Source organism: Brienomyrus brachyistius, chromosome 14 (assembly GCF_023856365.1).
Source record: "Brienomyrus brachyistius isolate T26 chromosome 14, BBRACH_0.4, whole genome shotgun sequence".
In the NCBI taxonomy this organism is placed as follows: domain Eukaryota; kingdom Metazoa; phylum Chordata; class Actinopteri; order Osteoglossiformes; family Mormyridae; genus Brienomyrus; species Brienomyrus brachyistius.
In genome coordinates this window covers 1,135,236-1,142,776 of record NC_064546.1, presented here as the reverse complement: position 1 = coordinate 1,142,776, position 7,541 = coordinate 1,135,236, and positions in this window count along the sequence as shown.

Genomic DNA, 7,541 nt, shown 5'->3' with positions numbered 1-7,541 from the left:
CATTACTGAAGACAAAGACGTGGCGTGAGGCTTAATGATGAGGCTCAGAGTCTGCTCACAATTATAAATGCTCAATGTAAATGAAGCTGAGTCAGAATGGGCTCCTGGGGGTCACTGTCAGCTTCAGCCGAGGCGTTGGACGGTTGAGGGTCAGTCCAACGAGGTCCAGGGTGTAAATAGATGCATAGAAATATAATAGGTAATATTGTTCTGTGCAAAACATGCATATGATAGACCATAGCATTAGCTGCAGACCGGAAGTACAGAGAGCATGACTAACAAGATGCAATGATACAAGTGAAAACTGTTCATTGATCATTGTGCAATACGAGCAGTTATTGCAAACAAACAAAGCAGAGATCAGGCAAGGCACCAAGTGTGTGTGGAGTGGGGTGGGCTGGAGAATGAACTCCGTACGGTGCTACTGAGCGCATGGACAGCGGTGGGGAAGAAGCTGTTCCTCAGCCAGCTGGTGTGGCAGCAGAAGCTCCTGAGAACTTCCTGGATGGGAGTGAGCAGTATGCTGGATGGTTTAATCCACTCGTTAGAGAGTCTTCTGTCCTGCTTCTGTACAGCTGTGGTATCACACTGAGATACAGTATCTGAGGATGCTCTCAATGGTAGAGCAGTAGAAATTCACCAGAATGAGGGGGAATTATGTAAACCTCCTTAAGTAGCCTCAGAAAGTAGAGCTGCTTATATGCCTTGTTATGAGAATCGGTTTTGTTGAGGCCCCAACTATGGGCTTCGGAGATGTGGACACCTAGAAATGTGAACTTCTGGTTATTCAGGCACGGGATGTTGTTGCTACACCCCTCCGCCAGACGCTTGATCTTGGGCTGAACTAAAAGCAATGAAAAGAATCTTAACATAGGAGCTGCTGTTGTCCAGGTCCGGTCAAAGTAGAGCATGATGAGGTGATGGCGCCCTCTGTTGATCTGTTTGAGCGATAGGCAAACTGATGTCGATCCAGTGTGGAAGGCAGACCCGGCCTCGGGTGGGAGAGAATCCCAGTGTTTATAAACACGCTTCTCTGCCCTGTCCCGCCTCAGTGTTAATGGTGCGAAACTGCATTGACCGACAAGACCCTTTTCATGTTGTCACATTACTTCTGCTTGGGTGTGTCTCCTCAATACCGCTGGAGATTTACCATGTGCTGAGTTTGCACACCTTCCCCCACGTGTGTGTCCTTATCCCATCCTTTCTGGAACAGGATCCAGGTCCCTGCAGCCTTGGTCAGCTAAGTGTGAACAGTTCTGTTTAACTTACTATGGAAACAGACCATGCAGTATTCAAGAGGCAGAATGGAGCGACAGGGAATGTTACTATAAAGTTAATATCTTTTCTCCCCAAACAAGCCCGATCCTTTACTGTAAGCTGGAGCAGCGTGTTTAACCATCAAGCATCTGGCTTTGATAAGCCCGCCCACTATTTCACTGGGCCGGCGAATTCACCGTATATAAAGAGAGTGAGAAATGTGGCATTGAGTCCAGAGGATAGTCGGCAGTTAAATGTTGAACACTGTGGAGCAGGTGACTGTAAATGGAAGGGGGGGGGGGAGGGGGTTAAGCATGCTGGAAGTCTGACTGCGTGCATTTGGCGGAAATACAGGATGCTTTATATAGTTTGGCTTCCATTCACAGCCCCGAGTTTCAATGAAAATAAGTACAAAACCAAAATAGTAACGTCAGTGCTTAATAAGTGGGTGCGGGGGGTGGGGGGGGGGGGGGGGGAATGGAACAATTAAAGTAAATGTGAAAAGCCATGTCCTGGATATTAACTTAGGATAGGCGCAGGGAGCCTTTGGCTGCGTGTTTGTAGTCCGAATAGAAAGTCTGGCATCCCCCCAAATGCAGGAATCCCAGCGCATGTTTTGCTGTTGCATTCGATCGGCATGCAGATGGGCTGATGTGGGCACTTGGGGTTTATTTGGATGAGGTCTGCGTGATGGGGAGGCAGGGGGGGGACCAGGCTAGGGCTGGCAACCCTGCAGCAGTACCTAAACGTTGCAACTCGCTTCAGTGGATTTGCTGTGCAATGAGGTCGCTGTTGGTGCATTCGCGTTCGCTCCACTGCAGCTCTGCGGTGATGATGTTTAACGTGGCCCTAGTGTTAAACCCCCTCCCCCCGACAGCACTGGGGTGAAGCCTCAGCTAATCCTGACGTGCTCCTCTAATACATTTGCTCTGACCCATCCTGCTTCGGCTCCAAATTGAGATCGCGCGTGCCTGACAAATTGTCCGTGGCAAATGCGTCCACAGTGCCTGGAAACATGCGATATTAATGCATGTGTAGCAGAATATTGACCAAACCCAGCCATTGCCCTGCGATTCTGCGTTATTTTCGGCTGAGGGTCTGCTGTCAGTCTTGACTGCTTTTTCAGGCCCTTGCAGATAAACGTATCTTTGACACCTTGCTTCCTACAGTGATGTTTTTCGTGACCATGATGGATTTTGCTGTATCTCTTTCAGGACCGAGATATGCATCAGCTGTAGACATAATAGGCATCAGGATGGCAGGTGATGATAGCCAAATCAATGGTAGTCCCAAGATTCAGCATTATTACCTAAGCTTTTTGTAGAGTGTTTGTAGTGAAGTATAGCTGTATTACATCTTGGCTGTGTGTAGTTAATGCTTGAATCAGCATAAACTCCATTTATTAGGAAACTTCATTGCATAGTCCAGCTACAGGTCAAGATGGAGGCCGACCTGTAGGTGGAAGCACCGAGCTTAGGAGTAACATTACAGTAATACGGAAGCACAAATTTGGGACATTCTGCTGCACCTCTCTATGCACTGTGTTCTCACAGATTGCCCAGATGGCTTTGGGTAAACGCTGCTCGCCTTATCGAGTCTGGGAAGCTGGTTATGTCTCTAACCTTAATCCTCTTGTCGAAATGAACAACTGACATTCCAGTTCAGATCTGAGAGCTGCCACTGTTGTTGGACCTGACAACAACAGCTGAGTAGTGTTCTGTTCATCTGGCTTAAGATCAACTCAAACTCACACCGGTGACACAGACTATAACTGCAGCAGAAAAGTACATATCACTAAAACGAAACAGAGAGGTGCCGCAATGCACTGCACCCCGTGATGTACCGTACCCTGCACTGCACCCCGTGATGTACCGTACCCTGCACTGTGCCCCGTGATGTTCCGCACCCTGCACTGCACCCCGTGATGTACCATACCCTGCACTGTGCCCCGTGATGTACCGTACCTTGCACTGTGCCCCGTGATGTTCTGCACCCTGCACTGCACCCCATGATGTACCATACTCTGCACTGTGCCCCGTGATGTTCTGCACCCTGCACTGCACCCCATGATGTACCGTACCCTGCAATGTGCCCGTGATGTACCGTACCCTGCACTGTGCCCCGTGATGTACCGTACCCTGCACTGCACCCCGTGATGTACCGTACCCTGCACTGCGCCCCGTGATGTACCATACCCTGCACTGTGCCCTGTGAAGTGCCGTGATGCACCGTACCCTATGTCATGTCCTTTAATGCACCGTATCCTGCACCATGTCTTGTGATGCATCGTATCCTGCACCATGTCTTGTGATGCATCGTATCTTGCACCATGCCTCATGATGCACCACACCCTGTGATTTCGCTAATGATGCACCGTACCCTATGCCGTGTCCTGTGATGCGCCGTGTCCTGGACCATGCCCTGTGATGCATCAGACACCGCACTACTTCCCATAATGCACCATACCTTGCACTAGGTCCCTAGATGTATCGTATCCTGTGCCGTGCCCTGAGATGCACTGTATCCCTGAACTCTGCCCACTGTTTCACCCCCCCCCCCACCTCCCTGCTGGCCAGTGAAGCACATTGCAGGTGTTTGATCTTTTAATTACGTAGCTGACACTGTTACAAAATGTACAAAGTGAATTCTAGCTCATTTTCACTGCCTGGTGTTTTACGGAGGAGTCTGGGTTATGTACCTTGCTGAAGGGCACAACAACCGAACCTCTCCATCTGTCTGCTTGTGTGTGTCTGCTACATCACTAGTGGCCCAAAGTCCTGTCTTTAACTGCACGTTGATTTTTGAGTACAGCCTTGTCTGTTTATTTATAAAGAATTCTTGAAATATATGTGGTCCTCTGTCGGCACTCTGTTCCTCTCCAAGTGCGGCCGTCGTTTGCATGAGGTGGACGAGCTCAGCATCTGGTGTGATCCAGGGATGAGGCTTGTCGGGTAGGGATCTCTGAACGGCTTGGCGCTAACACTGCTAGCTGCAGGGTCTGGATTTTGGTTGGAAACCATCCGGCCCCCTCCACTCCGCCCCCCCTTTGCAGGAAGGTAAGCCAGTACAGAGGAGGCCCACAGATCAGCTGGCCAGGCACCTTTGAGCGGAGAGGATTAGATGCTGGAGTAATAATGGCAAATTGAAATTCAGTGAGTGCATGCAGTTCCATTTGCGCTTTATTTTATGCCCCCCCCCCCCCCCCCCCCCCACACACACACACACACCTGGCCGAGGCATTTTGCAGACTTATTGCATGCAGAGTATATTGTGCTTGTTTGTGTTATGCTGCATTCCTTTTGAACTGGGAAGTCAAAATTTCCAGGTCCCTAGTCGGGAATTTCAACTGGCACCCCCCCTGAACTAGGACTGCACAAAATACCGCAAAATGAGTTATCAACTGGTAACAATGGTTAACGATGAACTAGAACTGGTATTGGTAAATGGCTTTGCGACTTGTTGCGGTTAACTCAGGTGTGACACTCCGACTCCTGAGCTTAATGGAAAGCGGCATTATTTTCCTGATTGTGTCTGGACGAGAGGAGACAGTGAGCTGGGATCCACCTTCACCCCAAACGTGAAGAACACCAGCCAGCCCTCAGAGGGGGGGTCACCACATGCTGCTTGCAGAGGAAGCCCTTAGATGTAACACGCCATTCGTGGGAAATGGAGAGGAAAGGCACAGCCTCTCTGCAGCCAAGCAGGGCTGCCGATGTGTCACTTTTAATCGAACTGCTCATGTTTTACTGGGCTGTGCAGCTCCCAACACCCTGCATTTTATTTATAGTCAAAGTGTGTTTGGGGATTTGGAAATGAAATGAAATGAAAAATGAAATGAAATGTAATGAAATATGAAATGAAGCTTTATCTGCTGTTTTTACAATTGTGAGCATGACCATAATGGAATGTGTTTTTTTCCTACGGATCCTATCTGGATCTCCCTTTTTTCAGACGTACACACAGCTCTCTCCAGGCCTGCTGTCCAGAACAGTACAGCTTTACCTGTGAAACGACTTAAATTTAATAGCAGCGCTGCATCTGAGTAACCAATGACACGAGGCGATGCCCATTCTGGGTCTGATGACCCCACCCCCACCATAAAGCCTTAGTGGTCTGTTTTAACTGTAACTATAGCAACCTATCTCCCCTGAAAACCCAGGTGCTCGTCTTAATGGGTTTGTGTGGCAGTTATGCATCCCCCCTGCCCCCCCGAAAGCTATGAAAGTTGACGGGGGCTGGGTTGATGTTAGCACCTCTGAGAAGATGCCAAATTGACCTCCGTACTGCCGCTTATACCTGCGCTGGTTGCTTTTGGGGGTCTCTGAGACAAGATGGTACTGTGGTAGTTATGGTGCGGCCTCACTGCTCTGGGCATTATCCGGGAAGCCACGGTGAGTGTCTGTGCCCACCGTCAAATGCGAGGCAGGGACAGAACGTTCCCTCCTGATCCTTGCGTGTGACGAGTTATTAAATGCAAAAAAAAGGTAGGTACAGCAACAGATGAGTCACTCATTCATAATGGATAGAACGTCCAGGAGGTGTTCAGAGAAATGTAGTGCATAATGGGAGAACTGCTGAGTTTTTCACCACAAGTTGACCCGCCCCCCCCCCCCTCCTCCAACAGGAAATAACTGGTGAAGCTGGTTCAGTTTTTAGGAGATTTAAGCTCAGTCGCGCAGTGAATATATAATATATTCTTTAAAATACATGGCAAAGTTTGGGTTTGGTGACAGCCTCTTCTGCACACACTCATTCTCCATAATTAATATGACTGTCTAAAGGCCTCCAAATTAAAATAGTGACGGGAAAATAATTGAACAAACCTTCGCTAATTATCATCTGAGTGGAAAAGAAATGGTCCGTTCCCTGCCGAGTGCCTTGCAACCAGCATTTACTCGGCGCTGTTAGCAGTGAACGAAGGACAAGCTGTTTTTAAACAGGAACTCAGCCGAGACCTTGGCTTTTCAAAGGAAAAAGAAACATTAATCTGGCCCACCTTGTCCAGTCTTGCCGTGAAGCTGGCACCAGTGTAAAATTGGCCTTGGGTCTGTCGTGTTGGTGGGGGGGCTTGCTGACCTTAACCACACAGTCTACTGCTTGTTAACGGCTTATATACACACCTGTAATGGGGTGGGGGATCACAAGGTCATGGTGAAAAATGTTTAATGAAACCAAAAAAAAAAACAATTAATGATCAGTGGTAAAATATTGTGAAAAAGTAAAAAAAAATGAAAAACTTTTGGCTTTTATATATAAAGAAGGATTCATACAGGGACTCAGCATGAACATGGACTGTCAATCATCAAACAGGAACACCAGCAGCGAATGGTTCTCTTACGGAGGGCCTTCAATCACACACCCCCCGATGCCCTGACACATATCTTCCTGGCTCAAAAAATACTTCAGAAACTCTCTGAATGTGATCGACCACCAAAAACACTATTACTGAGTATGTAATAGCTCGCTTTCTCTCTCTCTCTCTCTGTGTATATATACACATACACTATACTGCCAAAAGCACCTGCCTTTACACACACATGAACTTTAATGACATCCCATTCTTAATACATAGGCTTTAATATGGAGCTGGCCCACCCTTTGCAGCTATAACAGCTTCAACTCTTCTGAGAAGGCTGTCCACAAGATTTAGGGGTGAGTTTATGGGAATTTCTGACCATTCTTCCAGGAGAGCATTTGTGAGGTCAGGCACTGATGCTGGATGAGAAGGCCTGGCTCACGGTCTCTGCTCTAATTCATCCCAAAGGTGCTGCATCGGGTTGAGGTCAGGACTTTGTGCACTGGTGCACAGTCATGTTGGAACAGGAAGGGGCCGTCCCCAAACTGTTCCCACAAAGTCGGGAGCATGAAATTGTCCAAAATGGCTTTGAATGCTGCAGCATTAAGAGTTCCTTTAACTGGAACTAAGGGACCAAGTCCAACCCCTGAAAAACATCCCCACACCATAACCACCCCTCCACCAAACGTTACATTTGGCAAAATGCAGTCAGGCATGTACTGTTCTCCTGGCAGCCGGCAAACCCAGACTTGTCCCTCAGATTGCCAGACAGAGATGCGTGATTCAGAGACTTCCAGAGAACACGTCTCCACTGCTCTAGAGTCCAGTGGCGACGTACTTTACACCACTGCATCCGACGCTTTGCATTGCACTTAGTGATGTAAGGTTTGGATTCAGCTGCTTGGCCATGGAGACTAATTCCATGAAGTTCTCTACACACTGTTCTTGAGCTAATTTGAAGGCCACACAGTTTGGAGGTCTGTAGCTA